The sequence below is a fragment of the Gymnodraco acuticeps genome, unplaced genomic scaffold, assembly GCF_902827175.1.
Source record: "Gymnodraco acuticeps unplaced genomic scaffold, fGymAcu1.1, whole genome shotgun sequence".
NCBI lineage: Eukaryota > Metazoa > Chordata > Actinopteri > Perciformes > Bathydraconidae > Gymnodraco > Gymnodraco acuticeps.
The window spans coordinates 2,955,206-2,972,424 of NW_022989755.1; the positions used below are offsets into that span (position 1 = coordinate 2,955,206).

The following is a 17,219-nucleotide window of genomic DNA, read 5'->3' on the forward strand; positions in this document are numbered from 1 at the left end:
GAAGGATCACTTCTAGGCAGGGTTGGGAGGGTTACTTTGTAAATGTAATCAGTTACTGAATAATACTGAATACATGCTCTGAAAGTAATCAGAATACAGTTACAGTTACGTGTCTTAAAAATGTAACGTATTCAGATTACTTTTAGAATACTTTTGGAATACTTTATTTTTCCATAACAGATGGGTATGTTTTGGTGAACAGGAGACACTTATTTTACTGTTTTAATGGCTTATCAAGAACTCAAACACAACATCTTGGTGTCATTCTGGACAGCTCCCTCTCATCTGCACCACACATAAAAAACATCACCCGGACTGCATTCTTTGTACTGTCTTAAAACCTTTCCTTTGAATATGTTATGAATTGTAAGGTGTCCTTGGGTGCTTTGAAAGGCGCCCCTAAATAGAATGAATTATCATTATTATCTGAAACGATGTAATAACTTTTAAAACTTTTTCCAGTCACTTGTCATGCATTCAGCAGCAGCAGGCCATTCACTTTGATTTGATCTCGTTATGAAATGTCATCATTTCGACAATAAATAAATGCTACATAAACGTTATCTTGCACATTTTATCTAACCATCTCCGTTTCCAGTAGCGTGGCGTGGGAACAAAATTAGGGGAAGCGAATAATACGTCCTTTCTTTTGGGTCGGGGGTATGGTGGTCAATGTAATAACGTAACCAGATGACTGATTACAGCACCCGGTATCATTTTACACACATTTGTATTATGATATACAGATGCAGGACTTACACACGCCTGTTATCTAACCGACAGGTCCGCACGCACTTTCCAGCCGAAACTCTAATAAGCATTCATTCACAAACTAAATCAGGAGACCTTTAATCAGATTGTATTTGTTGTTGCTGCTGTAGCGGAAGATTAGTACACTTATTTTTGATTACATACTCCAAATCTCCACCCTCCATAATTGCACTTGCTTCAGTTGCTTGCTAATTTCTAACGGCAGTGAGAGTGGTGCAGTGACGCTATCTATCTTCATCGATTAGATTTATGATTCGAAAATTATAAAAGTAGGGTAGACATGTGGATATTATCCGACTGAACAAAACGTGCATTTATCTAACAGGTTCGTTTTCCACTGACCTTATTTCGAGCTATTTTCCAAAATCCTATGGAGAAATCCCATTGCTTTTTTGTCGAGGGAAACCATGGATGTATAATAAGAACTGGATACAGCGTGGGAGGCGGGGCCTCATTAATTCCTATGAGAGTTGCTCATTAGCGCATGATGATAAAATGGCCCAACTTTTGAGAGTGAAACGTCACAGATTACCCAGCATGCCTGAAAAGTACCCGTATGTGCGCTCATAGCGCATGCGCAACTTTAACCAAAATGCTCGTTCATATCAAGCACGTCAATTTGCGTACACGTAACAGCACCGCGCGTTCATGACAGCATGGTTTGATATTAACGAGGCGGCAGTTAGCAGCTAGCGGCTAGCTAGTAATGATGCTAATGTACACATCAATCGTTATGTACTTATATTACGTTGTAACAAGATCTAGTGATATCCAAGCAACAGAGCTTCATTTAGCATGAAATAATTATTGCACTGTATATATACACACACAGTGCAATAAGCTTCTTAGTGCAATAATAAGCTACAGGGACGTTAATCTAACGTCGGTAATATTAACTTTATTCAATACAACATTTACGGTACAAGATTTAATCATACAGCCCATGTAGTATACTATTTTACAAATGATGAATTACAGCAAACATGTGCAATATATATCCATTATTACAGCTCCGTGGGATGGCAGTAAGGCGATATGGGTCCGTTGTTATTGTGCATCCATGGGTAAAGATAAACGCATGTAGTGCTGAACACGTAACATGAACGTGCAGGGGGGCGCGGTCCCGTGGGTTAGATGCGCGTTCATAATGCAGAGGGAAATAACTCTCAGAATAACGTTATTAGCACATTTTTACAACTTGAGGAACGAATGTTTTTAATAAGGGCTATACAAGTGTTCATACTGGGTTGTTTATTTAGTTAAAAAAAAATTATCCAACGATTTACAGACCACTCTTACCCCATGTAAATCAACGGGAAAAAGTGTTTCCGGGCCTGGCAACCAAACGGATGTGCAGTACCGCCGTTTGGCCACCACGAATATTTTCATCTGAGTCCGGCGCACTTCCTGGGGGCTTGAGGGAAACCAATGGGGAAACCGAGCGCAGCTTACTTCCGGATTTTAGGACGCGTCACTGCAACACTAAGTTGATGCGATTTGATTGGATTGTGAGGCAAGGGAAGCCATCCTCCTCTGGCTGCCTTGTCTGATTGGTCAATCCCTCCATTTTCACCAAGGGAAGCCAATTTCGGCTGGCCTCCTCTCACAACAGTGAGTGCAATCTAATGTTTCACCATAACATCTAGAGGGGCGCTGTTTCACTCTTTGTAAAATACTCAATGAGAATGGGGGAGAGATGGACCGGCAGCAACACACAACAAAGAATTTCCGAAACTAAACGAAGTGTTTTTATTTATTTATTAAAATTATAATTACAATCCGAAAAAACAGGGGAAGCCTGGCTTCCCTTGGCCTCCAGGAGAAAACGCCACTGTCCGTTTCTATCTTTCAATATATTTTAAAAGAGAGATCTCTCTCTCTCATCTGCGTGCGGGGGCGGGACCTCACAGACACGCTGCATCTGTCTCTCGCTCAGACATGCTGCAGCGCTGTGCAGTGTCAGTGTGTGCACACAGTTCTGCCGGTAATGAATATTACATTTTGTGAGGAAACTTTTCCACCAATAATTCCAATAAGTATTCCAAAATGTATTCACTTCAGGTTTACGAAAGTAACTGGAATCAGATTACTCGTTTTTCAAATGTAACGCCAGCTGAATACAGTGCCTACTTGATTTTTGTATTCTGATTGGGTCATTCTACAGAAAAGGTGGAAGTACTGTCACTTACTTTTGCAGACACCAAAATACATGACGTTGACCTAATACTCACATTCATTATATATGTTGAATAAATAGAGATTGTCTTTGCAATGGTACTAAATAAAAACTAAATAAAAAATGGTTTTATACGTAAATTGCAATTTATTTAAAATGCCAAGTTCAAGGAACTGCCTTGTCACTTTGATCATACATGGAAGTGGAGCCTATAGTTTTAATTTAAAAGATTTTTTTTTCAATAAATACATCTAATTTATATTTACATAACATTACAAGCATTAAATATAACACTGAAATGGTAACAAAAAACGCACATTATTATTAATAATATCAAATAAATGTCAGTCACAAAATTACGTCATTGGTGTTGTTGCTACACAAAACGCTTTTATTTTTGAAATAATGTACTGTCTCTGAAGTGCCTCCTGTAACAAGAGATCATTTGAGACAGTGCAGTGGACAAAGACATAAGGAAAGTCAGATACTTCTTACTTTGTTTGTTAAAGGTGTCATTTTATCTTCAAATTTTACGTGCGTCTTTCAAGTCTGTCATTAGTGTTACTCATTGCATAGCCCTAGGGGTGAACATTTGAATGGGAAAATGAGTTAAACGATTTTGATATTGACTGAAGCCATATTTGGTCTGACACTGCAGCCATTTTGTTAAAATTGTAGTGTTTTCTCCAAATTGTCACTGGTGTTACCGTCACTGGTGTTACTCTTCTTCCTGGTAACACGTAACACCAGTGACATTCCTATACAAATAAGCTTTGTATAAAGTATAAAAATAATTAAAAAAATTAAAATATTTTAAGCTCTACTTGTTGTGGATTCGAGTTAGTTATTGCTATTTAACAGGTTTTATATGTTTTTAGAAGGACTATATTTCAGCAGATTTGTATCACCCAGATTCCACCTTTTCTGTAGAATGACCCGATTACGTAACGCCGTTACATGTGGGGAACAGCCGGGACGCCAATACGGAAGTGCCACACACTGCAGTTCATACATGGGCCGCTAGGGACTGGCTGCAGAAAGGAGCAATTTCCAGAGACCCCCATGTTAAAATGCCCAACTTTAAAGCAGAAAAAAACATGTTTCTACCCATGGATGCAATAAATATTATTATCGATATAGTTAGATTCCACCTTCATGATTATGAATCTGTGAGTGAATTGTTTTCTAACACGACCCTTTTATTTATATTAGGTCTTAACGTTTTTGCATAAATTAGGGCGTGGTCACTTTGATGGACACGTACATGTCTCACTGTCAGCTAACAGCAACTTGTCCACTCTGCTAGGCTACAACCATAGAGGCTACAACGTTAGTTAGTCATAGTACTGTACTTGACCCTTTAGCTTTAGCCGTGTTCGTGGTGATTGTGCCTTTAAGGGAATATTATTACAAATACCAGACAATTAAAATGTCGTGCTGTGCACTTGAATTTACTAACAGAACTTCCAAGAAGTCTAAAATGATAATATTATACATGTTAACCCGTTCGCAGGTGTTTGTGTGCTTGGTAGCTTAGCTTGTTACTTATTAGCCAGCTAAGGACGTAACCCTTTATGCATACATATACATTTTAGTTTATGATTCAGCCTTGGGTAAGACTTTTATAGTCTATGGCTATGACGCCCATAATGCTAAACGGGAGCAAATAGGCTTGTTTGAGACGCGTTGCGGCTCGCCTCGAAAGTCGACGAGAATAGCCGATCGCAGCTGGGGGAGGTCTCAAAAAGCTCGCCTGAAGTCGGACAGCTCGGAGTCGGCTTCGTCTTCTTCTTCTCTCGGTTTTTTGGCGGATTGCAAACAACTTTAAGGTGCATACCGCCACCTCCGGAGTCGGCTTGACTCGGTTTGCATTTATAAAGAATGCATACATGTGTTTAATCGTTAATGTCAGATAGCCTATATGTACTAAGTAAATACATTTGTTCCTGCTCAAGATTAGATTCAACTTTATTGTTATTGCACATATTACAGGTACTGAGACAACAAAATGCAGTTTAGCTTCTAACCAGGTGCAACAAGCAGTAAAGTGAAAAGTAATGTACACAATAGACAGAATAAAATATAGAATGAATTGAATGATGAATAAACAGTGAGGGGTATGAATAGATATACACAGCAGCCTGAGAGCAGTATGAACAGTGTGTATGAATATGCTAAGATATATAAAGTATGAAAACGGTAAGCAGTGCAAGTATAGTATAAGATATATGGATATTAATCGCCGCGCCTCGCTCTCAAGGCTGCGGGCGTCTTTGTCCCGCGAAATTTCAACGTCTCATGTAGGCGAGCCTCCAGAGCAAGTCTGGAGTTGACGTCTATGGCTGCTTCTCAGGTCGACTATTTTCATTTCCTCGCTCCTCGGTCCTCGGTCTCACCGGAAGTTGATTTGCCTGCGCCATCTTGAGTACCGTCCCATGGCTCTTATTTCTGCCGGAGGACCGAGGATCGAGGATCGAGGAGCGATCATGGAGGAGCGATAACCGAGGAACCACCAGACCATCCTCCGATGAAATCCTCAGATACTCACCCCGCCCCCTTACTGTGTATCGCTCACTGATTGGACGAGGCAGTGCATGCACTGATCTGATGCTTCTTGACATGAGAGCAATACCCCAGCGGAGTGAAGAAAATACATGAACCTCACGGGACTCACTCCTCAGTTTATACCGTGTTTTGTTTCAATTAATGTATCATTTAGTTACAAATATGAGATATATCTGAACAACAAAGTGGTCAAAAATCATTTTATTCATTTATTGGAAACATTTTCATGATCGCTTTTTTCGTTTTACATTTTCATTTATTGTCATTCCCATTCAGTCATTCATTAAGTACTATTAAAATATTAATTTGCTCCACACAAACAAACAAAATGTGCAGTCCAATGAATGTTAATCTAACTGGGTTTTGATAGATAACATATCTGTTTTTGTTCTCTGAATAATTGTATTCCTATTGTGCACTCTAATCAATATTAATCAAACTATTGTTCGTTTAAATACATTTTAAGAATGGCGTTTATCTTTTTTGAGAATGACTTCTTATTTTATTTCATGTATTTGGATCTACAACAGATGATACTAATGTTTATGTCAGTAAATGTGCACTAACAGAGGCGGGGGTGTTTGTGGAAATAACGGGTACAGAGCTGGCTGCTGCCAGACGAACAGCTGTGCAGCGTCATCACAAACGGACGTCGCTTCACGTGACGCTCCGGAGGAAAGGACGTCCCATTGCTCTTAAAACTCATTTCCCTGCCTCTCGTGGTTTCCTTGCGTCCCTCCATGCTTCCCTGGTGGGAGGGACTAAACGCAGGGAAACGACGTAAGTGAGGGAAGCAAGGATTTCATTTAATCGACCTGAGAAGCAGCCATAGATTGCTGCATGCAATTGTGGGTGGGGTTAAAAATCGTATCTTAACGGTCATCTTGAGGAGTAGGAGACCTATCATGCTATATTTAAATGATATAGTGTATGACCATACCTATATAAGGTATATTTATACATTTTATTTTTCAAAATACCAAACAGATCATTTTTTAGCCATGCCTCGTTTCGCTCATTTTCGCTCTTTTCCAAGCCTGTCTTTGAAAATTCTGAGCAGCAGCTGACCACGCCCCCCTGCTGACCACGCCCCCCTGCAGAAGAGCGGGCATGAGCCGGTGAGAGTCACGTTAACATGCTTGCTGTGATTACGAGTGTGGAATAAACATGTCATCTCAGAGCAATGCATGTGTTCAAGCGTATTATCAATTTGATCCAGAGACTGACCCTGAAGCAGCGGAGGTTTTGGTGGAGGTGCAAAGATCTCGGTTGCAGCAGGACGTTTCTGAATGGTTAGTTGACAAGCTGTTGTTCCTATTTATTTTACTCTGTTACGATGCGTGCTACTTATTCCGTTCATATTTTGGCTAATTAGCAAGAATGCTATGTGTACAGTTTATAACTTAGAGCTTGTAACGCAAAAACAGCGATACATATATATATTTATAAAGGGAGACATTCATATTTTCAGCATATATACAATGGCCTCATTGCGTTTATTAATAGTTTAGTCCTTTTCTTCCAACATCGTGCAACAACCGTTGGAAAGTTCAATAACTTAGGGTGATAAAAAGTATAACTCCAACAACACCTCAGTTGTCAGCAGTGTGTGTAGTTTCATGTGTTTTTAAAAGCTCAGTTATTGACTTCTTTCTACAGGTGTACATGTGCAAATTGCGCCACGATGCCTTCTGAACGGAGAATGTGTGCTGCATGGAGATACCACAGGTAACATTTTTGATAGCTTCACTAAGTTGTCTGTTTAGAGAATACATTTTAACATGTCATTCAATATATCTTTATCACACTAGGTGTCAAGACGGATGCAGGAACTTGAGGACTCTATAACCTGTGGTGGACCATCCTGGATTGGAGCCTGTGTGCCTGAATGTGTTCTTCCTGCAGAATGCATTTAATATTTACAGAGCTGAACATGGTGGACTACAGTTGAGGCAAATAGAGCAGTGAGTGGTTTGTTTGTTTTGACTGAAAGTGTAAAACGAATGCTAATATTGTTCATGGAAATAAATACTGGTGTATATGGCTTTATGCAATCTTTCATTGTACATGTACTATTATATATATATATATTATTACACAGCAATGGCATAACACACCCATGTGTACGACAAAAAAAGTCCACACACAACCTTATGCTTTTGAAATCAGAATATTCTTTACCCATCCAAACATGAATAATCACGACACATTTGATATCAACTCTGAACTTTATTGTCAAAATGAACGGTTCTTTGAACCCATAAAAAAAAAACGAAATGTACTTGTATTTTGTATAAATTACACTAAATATTTTTTTTAATGATTTCAGGCGTCACAGGTATCTAGCCTACAGAAGCTTTGTGAGCTGGTGCTGGGGCTTCCTTGGACGCAGGATCAGAGTGGTGATTCCGGTCTGCGTTGTCCTCAAGGAGGCAGGAGTTTCCTGATCCGCAAAATGTCGATGTTGGGTTCAGACAGCAGCCAAATTGAACCGTGTAGCATACCCGGCGATGACCTCGTCCCTGTCAGGTCGCTCATAATGGTGCAGGGTCCACAAAGACTTGGTCGAAGATGAGGTCCATCAAGTTGGCCACGTAGCCTGTGCAATGTTAAAAAAAAAGCACAACAAAAAATGTGGTTTAGATTAGTATATGCATGTAAAAAACTGAAAGTTCTTTCTAATTTTATATTTGTAAATAGTTGTATAATAAATATTTTAAACACTTACGGAATGTGGGGTCAGTCTTTACTGGTTTTGCTCTGCATTCTCCCTTCCTGGCCTTTGGGAACTGCAGTTTATACAGAGGGTTTCCAGGGGATGTAGTGGGTTGTGCACGCTCAGCGTTTTCATTGTAGTGCAGGGCTGCCAGGGACAGTCTTTCATTTCCGCCATGAGAAAAAAAAATGTAAATAATAGCAAAGGATGTACAAATTGTCACTAATTAGTAAGTATGTGAGGTGCTGGCCTGTAAAGAAGAAAACATAGTTGGAACAAAATCATCTCAATTTAGTATTCAGGATGAGAAAATACTATTTGGATAAATATCGTCTGAAATCCCAAAAGATGGGGCTTAAAACTCTCTATTTAGCAAAGCTCTTTGCTTAGCCTTTTCCAATCTGAGTTAGTTTTGAACCGTAACGTGCATGCTGTGTTTCTGACTCAATACAGATGATGTGTTGGAGAGGGGCTGAGCTCAGTAGACTGACTGTAATGAGTGCTAGCCACTAATTAGCCTGTTGCTAGGTAAGGCCTCGTCAACAACAACATACCAACGGGGCTTTAGCTCCGTTTTACTCGTGGTGTGTGTCCCCCCTCGCATACATACACACAGTGTTGTATCCTCACACACCCCCATTTATATTCATGTGCGCAAACAAGTAAACACACAAAAGCTTTTACACATAACGCTGCAAAAAACGGCATGTCTCATTAGCGTAGCGTAGCTTAGCTTACAGATCGATGATATCTGATCGTTCTTACAGACTACAATCACAAAAGCTTTTACATATAACGCTGCAAAAAACGGCACTTACCTACAGAAGATTACGTTTGTTATTATAACTTACTCAATATGATTTTAGAGGACACAAAATACTAATAAATAGGAGAATAAATACTTGTGTTATCGGCTAGGGTGTGGCTTTACAGCCTTCACACAGATGGCCATTACGGCAGTAGGCTATGTCTGAACATGTTAGCAAATGCCTGATAATTAAAATAAAAGACAAAGCAAAGACTGCGGAGCGTACAATATAAAATGTTACAAAAACATATAAACACCTAACCGATTACTATTTGGGTTTGAGGCGACATTGATACGGCAAAGCTACATGCTACATACTACAAGCTAGAGATAGCTTTATCAGGAAAAACACCGCTAAATAAAAACTTACAGCTTCAAAATTGGATGTGTCCTCACTGGCCTGCTCCCGGATGGTTGGTATTGATCCCGGCAATGCACGTGGCCGTGGCTCATTCCCCTGATAGGTGGAGAGTTGACCAATAAGCAGAGCACGTCTCTTTGTGACGTAGGAAAGTGTTGAAATCTGGATCCGTTTTTTTCAGATCCGTTTCAGCCACTTTTTTAGAGATTTGGCGAAGGAGGAAAATAGAGAGGGTTGTGTTTTCTGACACTTGGTGAGTTCCCTGGAACACCGGGGACACATATTCATGTATAAAAGACGTCCAAAGGTGCATTTTGCATGATAGGTCCCCTTTAAACTGTACCAAGTTCTGCTAATCTTTAACCAACATCGATATGGCTGAGGGTCCCGCGAAAAAGAAATCAAAAACGTATTATTTCCACCCGGAATGGGAGCATGAATTTATTTTCACATCAGCGAAAGAGAAGACTATATGCCTCATATGCCAACAGGCGGTAGCCTTGGCGAAACGGGGCAACCTGGAGCGCCATCATGCGAGCCGAGCACCCATGGTAAATTCAAAGACTCATATCCACTCAACAGCGCATGTAGTGGCCAAAATCCCAAAAAGTTTGTCTTGTAACCTTCACCTCAAAAGTTATTGATCCTGGCCACATGTAGAGCTTGGGCCTCGGAAGCAGTGTCAGACTCGCAGTACACAATCCACTGGGCGTTTCAGTTGCTTTTCAACGTTTATTTCCAGTAAAACAAAATACGAAAACAATATGTAACATACACTTAAACAGCAGATCCTAATCATCTGTTTTTTGCTAAGCATAAGGTTGCGTCTGCGTGTCAATGACGGTATTGCTGCTGCCTGCTGCTCTCCCGTCACACACCGCACCTCCAATTTAAAGCCTTAGCCCCGCCCCCTTCACCTGAGCAAAGCACACCTCTCACTGAAACAGAAAAATGCATTAATAAAGGTTCCAAATAAATCAAAACAAAATAAACTTAAATGCGGCTCCTACAGCGCATTAAGAACCAAAATAATTGATGAACTGAAAAGAGGACTAAAAGCACAGCAGTCGCTTTTCATCACGCCTACAGCAAAGAGCAATGCAGCTAGCCTACATAAACGTCCCTCCGGATTAGCCATATTTTGGCTCAGCACAAAAAACCATTTACGAATGGTGAGATGATTAAAGAAGCAATGAGCGCCACAGCTGACGTCTTGTTTGCGGATTTCAAAAACAAAGAGTTCATAAAAGCGAGGATAAAAAGTGTACCACTTGGTGCACCTACTGTAGCCAGAAGAGTCCAGTCATTGTCCGAAGATGTATCCCAGCAAGTATTAAAAGACTTGTCTCTCTCGGAATACTTTTCAGTTCAATTTGACGAGTCTACCGATGCCACAGACACAGCCGAGCTAGGTGTGTTTGTCCGGATGGTTTTCACGGATTTTACTGTCAAGGAGGCCTTTCTTGCCCTTATCCCATTGAAAGAAAGAACCAGGGGTGAGGATGTGTACAAGGCATTCAAGGACTATGTTCGTGAGTACAAGATTCCCATTCATAAAACAGTGTCCTTCACAACCTTTCTTGCCCTTATCCCATTGAAAGAAAGAACCAGGGGTGAGGATGTGTACAAGGCATTCAAGGACTATGTTCGTGAGTACAAGATTCCCATTCATAAAACAGTGTCCTTCACAACCGATGGGGCACCAGCGATGCTCGGTGTTCGTTCAGGATTTGTTGCGCTGTGCAGAAAAGACCCAGACTTTCCACCATTTGTAAACTATCACTGTGTGATACATCAACAGGCATTGGCAGCTAAAGCAATTGACATGTCACATGTAATGAATGTTGTTGTTAAGATTGTCAACTCAATTCGCGCAAAAGCACTCCAGCACCGGCTATTTAAGTATTTATTGGACGAGCTCGACTCTGTGTATGGAGATTTGATCCTTCACGCAGATGTAAGGTGGCTCAGTCGGGGCAAGGTGCTTCAGCGTTTTCTGGATTTGCTGCCAGAGATCATCAGTTTTCTGAAGTCGAGGAACGAGGAGTATGAGCAGCTGTCCGACGATACTTGGTTATTGGACTTGGGGTTCCTTACCGATCTGACTGCAAAACTCAATGACCTTAACCGAGAATTGCAAGGGAAAGACCGAGAGCTTGGTCACATGATTAGCGCAGTGGAGGCATTCAAAGTGAAGCTCAGTTTGTGGACCACTCAGTTAAGACATGCGAGGCTGACACACTTCCAAAATCTTGAAAAGGTGTCACAAAACCTCACAGACAAAACTGCTTTCCATCCTGAACAATTCTGCGCCCATTTGAACAAACTGACATCAGAATTTGGTGCTCGATTTGTGGAGCTACAAGACATGGGGCAAGCAGTTGGTTTTGTATCAAACCCTTTGCTCAGCATTGACATTGAACAGCTGTCAGCTAAAATGCAGGAGGTGTTTACATTACCTATGGGTGTTGACATGGAGATCATTGAAATGCAAAGCGACATTGAATTGAAGGCCAGAGCAAGAGATCAGGGTTGCGTTCCAATAGTCCATTTAGCTTAGGAACCTTCCTAACCAAGTGAAATGACCCGGAAGTACGTCAGTGGCAGCCATGTTAAGTGCCGTTCCAATTCTCCAAATGAAAGGAAAGGAGGTTTCAAACTTCCTTTATAACCTCCTTTAGCTTAGGAACCACTGGACCTCCCTTGACGAAAGGAGAGGAGAAAATGCTGCCCCACAATGCATTGCAGCCGCAGCATTTGCCGTCACTCAACAGTCGGCCGTTCACGGAAACAACCGATTATGACCGAGAAATGATATCATGAAAGTTACGGTGCTTATTAAGCATTTTAAAACGTAGCCTATGTGGTAAGTTGCCAAAGTGCTTTTTTCTGAACGTTCATCAGTATTATAATCAAAAACAGAAATATGAACGTTAGTTTTTACTGAAATGATCAAATAAAGTCAACATTTCACAGTGTTTACTGAGCTGTGTGGGGTTTGTTCAACTTTTAAAAGATGTTTGAATGGTGATGTACACAGTGATAGATGTTAAGGACTAACGTTTATAATAAATACATTTGTATTGATTTTAAGATATTTTCATAGTTCATACAATCATACTGGGATCATTTGTATTAATGTGGACCGGAGGGAGAGGGTGACGAGCATAAGTTTCACTTTCCTTTTTTATTTCAATTCCAACTTTGGTCATGAAGAATATGTTTCTCTGTTGTCCACGTTCATAAAGCATAAAGCAACAGCATCAGAGCACGGTGCAGAGTCTCTAGATGAGTTTACAGTAGTCCCTCGTTCTTATTAAACATCCATGTTGTAGTCCGCTGTATAGAAAACTGTTGTTTCCATAGTTTCCCCACAGCAGCAGACGCACATTCATGACGTCCGTTGGCGCTTCATAAACACGTCGGATAGTGAAAGTGCAGTCGATTCTCTAAAGTACCACAGTCTCTTCTCCTAAGTCCTTTTGAATTCTCCTATACACTATCCCTTAACCCCGTGACGTTTCATTCAGAGGTCAAGGAATAGGAGATAGGGTTAGAATTTAGGAGCAGATTTTTGGATTATCGGAACGCAACCCTGGACTTTTGGTCACTCGTGAGTAGAGAGAGGTATCCACTGATTGTGTCAGGTGCGCTTAAACTGAAGGCCTACTTTGGCTCCACATACTTATGTGAAACGGCCTTTTCACAAATGAAAATAATTAAATCCAAGTATAGAACTCGTATGACTGACGCATATCTTACTGACTGCCTCCGGCTGGCAATCACTAACTATTAGCCAGATTTCAAAAGGCTTACAGATAATGTGCAGTCACAGCAGTCTCATTAAAGGCAGGCTGATAGAGCAACTTGAGCATTGAAAATATATTGTGCATTGAACAGAGTAACTTAATATGGATTACATTGAACTGTACATGTATAGGCTAATATCTGTACATGTGAATACTACTAATTGAACTGAGAAACTAAATATAGTGCATTGAACAGATACTGTAAATATTAATAGTTTGTATTGAACAGATAACTGTGCATAACTGTGTCTTTCTTTGTGTGCATCTTTACACGTACATTGAGCCTGTTGTAACATAAATTGATTGCAAAAATAAATATGACGATGAATAGTCTTACTCCTAAGTGGGTTTTTTGGAAGATATTGGATTGGTAGATCTCGGTTTACATTTTGGAATAAAAAGTGATCTTGGGCTTGAAAAGGTTGGTTACCACTGCCATAGACAATACATTCACTCTAGATGGGTGCCCACTTTCATTTAAATATCCATTAGTAAAAAATGTTGCTGGACTATCGAGTCATATTTTTCTCCTCATAGACACCCTATTTCTCTCAACACATTTCTCTAGTTGGAGGAGTTCTTGACATAACATACAGGATAGTGCTTCCTTAAAGTGACAATAAACTAAACTTTGCTAAAGAGATGCACCTGTTGTCTTGTGTACAAGCTGTGGAAACACCAAACGGACAGCTCAATCCTCAATATGATGCACAAACTCCTCCTCTTGAGCTTTGGATGACATTGAATGTTGTTGGTTTTCTTGTATCTCTGATAAATATATTCAATATATTCTGCCAGCCACTGACTGACCTGTAACAAGTGTCCTTCCTAAACCATGTGACCCATGGGTGAATTTTACCATGTGCAAACTCCTCTGACGTCATTGGCGTCACCCACCTTCACCTTTGTGCCAAGGTAAACTTTATTAGCTTTTAACCGTTTGACAGTCAACACAATACTTTGGTAATATTTACTTGGTCCTATACGGTTAAAATGTACGTATCACAATGATGATACAAATGGTATGCATTGCCATGAAGGAATTAATTAATGAATTAATGTTCTATATTATTTTAATGACTGATTGAACTCCAGCAGTATTCTTTTAGATATGTTATATGTTGAACTGCTTTGCCTGTCATCTCTGCTCTGTGTCATTGTGTTGTCTCCTGGGTTCTGTAGTGCCCGGAGTCTGTCTTTTTATTTCTTCCTCCCAACCCCCATCCCCTCAGGATGCCTTTTGCCTCCTGTCAGGTCATCATTGAAAATAAGAATTTGTTCTTAATTGATTTTCCTGGCTAAATAAAGGTTCTACTACTACTAAAAAATGACATGCAAAATACAAGTAACACATTAAATAAAAGGAGACATTTTGAGTTAAAGCACTAAAATGTAATATATAATTTCTTGTAGAAGGCAAACAAATAATCAAAGTCATATTTTTGTTTCATTGTATGCAGCTAAGTTGACCAAATCTAGGTCAAATAGCTGTCCTAGATAATTATTGTGTTGATTTGAACAGATGGAGTTTACTGCATCATGACAACATAGATCCCAAAAAAATGATTTAACTCTTGTGTAAAAAATGCCATCCATCAGGTGCCTCAAAATAATGAAATAAACGGAATTGTTTTGAATCAGTATAACAAAGGTTATACGCACATAATAGATCCGCATTCAATGATTGAGTGGTATTCAATAAGAAGCATACCGCAGGGACCTGCTGATTAATAATCTTCTCATAAACTCTCCAAGCCTCCACATCTTATTTTGCGATGTATATACATTTATTGTTTTAAATTGAAGTATTTTTAAGTGTCTCTTTTAAAAAAAGATATATATTATATATATATAAATATCTATATCAGTGTGTTTTCTTTCAAATACATCTTCGCAATGTTTTTTTAACATTTTGAATGGTGAATTTGAACGTGTGAGGAGAGTTAACAAAGGATAACACACACAACATTCAGCTGTATTTATTTTAGAAATGTTGTCCTTCAGAGCATCCAAAGCTATCAAGGACAAAGTGACCCTACCAACCCCTGCTCTGTGTGCCAGGGTGGGTTGTGGGAGGGGAGACTACACAGCTGCTCTTTCTGCTTATTACAGAAGGAAGGATATAGCAGCTAGATAAAACCCACAAACACTGAAGCAAGAAACCCAGGGTTTCAAGGCTGCAGCTGCAAGAAGGAATCCAAGTCCATCTCATTGATATGGATACACTGCCTCCTACATGCCAACATTGAATGTGTGGCTGCATTTATATTCTTCAACCACCAGGTGATGCTACTGATGTGGGAGTTGTTGTGCTCTACAAGTACCAATTGATAGTATTCCTTATAAAATGTGAAGACATAGCACATTCCATATTTCCAAATCAACGATAAACATCTCATAAGAGATTTGCAGAATTCAGAAGTGCCCTTCTCGAATACAGATTCAAACTGTTCTGTCTGTTGCCGTCAGGCAGGCGGTACCGCAGCATCCGGACTAAAACCACCAGACTAAGGGACAGTTTCATCTCACAGGGCATAATACTGTTAAAGACCTGAACTTTTGAAAGAAGATCCATAACATCTGTTTGCAACTTATATATATATCAATATTCCAATTACAGTGTATAGAGTATTCTGCACAATTTCTATTATATTCTATTTTTATTGTATTTACTTGCACTATTATCTGTTTTATTGTGTTACACTGTTGGAGGAGCCTGTGACCTACAATTTTCATTGTCATAACTACACTGTAGCTAATGACAATAAAAGCCTTGAATCTTGAATCTTGTAATACAAGGGCAGAGTAAACACATAGCTGGGAGTTGAATCAAATCATTAAGTAACCAATCACTTTCCTTTTCCCACATCTTCAGATGCAAGGACCTATAGGTCTTGCATGCAGAAAAAAGTGAAGATGAGGTGGATTGGCTCCAGCAAAATTTAGCAAAGGAATGTTATGCAGTAGTGCAAAACATGCATTTTTCCACTTAAACATTACTGAATCACACGGCAAAATATAAAACAGGGAATTTCAAGGTTTTTAAAAACCCTTAGTCCTTACCTGCCCTTACAGACAATACAGCTGAACATCTTTAAAGTCCCTGGACAGATTGCTGGGGAAAAATGTGACACATTGAGGCCTACGTAAAAAAAGCACTGAAGTGTTAGGATGCTTTAAGTAAAGGTATGTGAAGATACTCCACTACAAGCAAAAGTATTGCACTTGTCACAGTTTTTAGCGATGAGATAACCGACAAATAAATGGACTCATTGTTTGGTTAATAATGTTGCTGCATTAATGTATATGGTGACTTATACACTGGTGAGAAGGGTGTGCTATATATTCTACTTTATAACATGGTGTGTAGTTTAATCTTTAGTAGGTTAGATCATTGTATGGTAACCATGGTGTCACTGTCCTGTGAGAACCAAATATTTTTAAAGAAGTCTACATTTAACAAGCTCAGACAAACAGCCCTTCTCTCAGCGTTTTGATGATGCATTTTACAACTCATCCCAGAGGATTTTATTTTACCTAACCTAGGGGAGTAAAAAGTATAGTTTTCATTGTAAGATTAAAGTGCCTCAAATTTGAGCAATTGTGCTTCATTGGATTTTTACTTTCAGATTCAATATGGGTATACTGTTGAATTAACTGTTGTAAATGAACTGTCCAACTCTACAACAATACATAATAAAGCAATACAAACCAACCAGATATCAGCAGAATGTAGTTTATTTGATAACAACTCTGGGTTAACTTTGATTATTTCAACCTAAGCACTTAAAATGATTGAATAGATTACCTCCCTGTATTCTAATGTAATTGTCCTTAAACTTATATTCATGGATTACTTTAAATGATTAATTGCTGCTTTTGTTGAAAATGTAAAGCTCTGGTAAGAGCTCCTATATAAAGATTATCTCCAAATACAAAAGTAAAGTCACAAAAATACAAACAATTAACCTCTGAATAAAACAATGTAACACTACAACAAAATTATGAGCTCA

The 17,219-nt window shown here is 39.4% G+C and overlaps 1 long non-coding RNA gene across 1 annotated transcript; it reads right to left on the minus strand.

Moving 5' to 3' along the window:
• Positions 1-8,059: 8,059 nt before the first annotated feature.
• Positions 8,060-9,464, minus strand: LOC117543039. Its single transcript, XR_004568518.1, has 3 exons — positions 9,407-9,464; positions 8,241-8,389; positions 8,060-8,111 (listed from the first exon to the last, which is right to left on the minus strand). It is a non-coding gene; the product is annotated as an uncharacterized LOC117543039 (long non-coding RNA).
• Between the last annotated feature and the right edge of the window lie 7,755 nt (positions 9,465-17,219).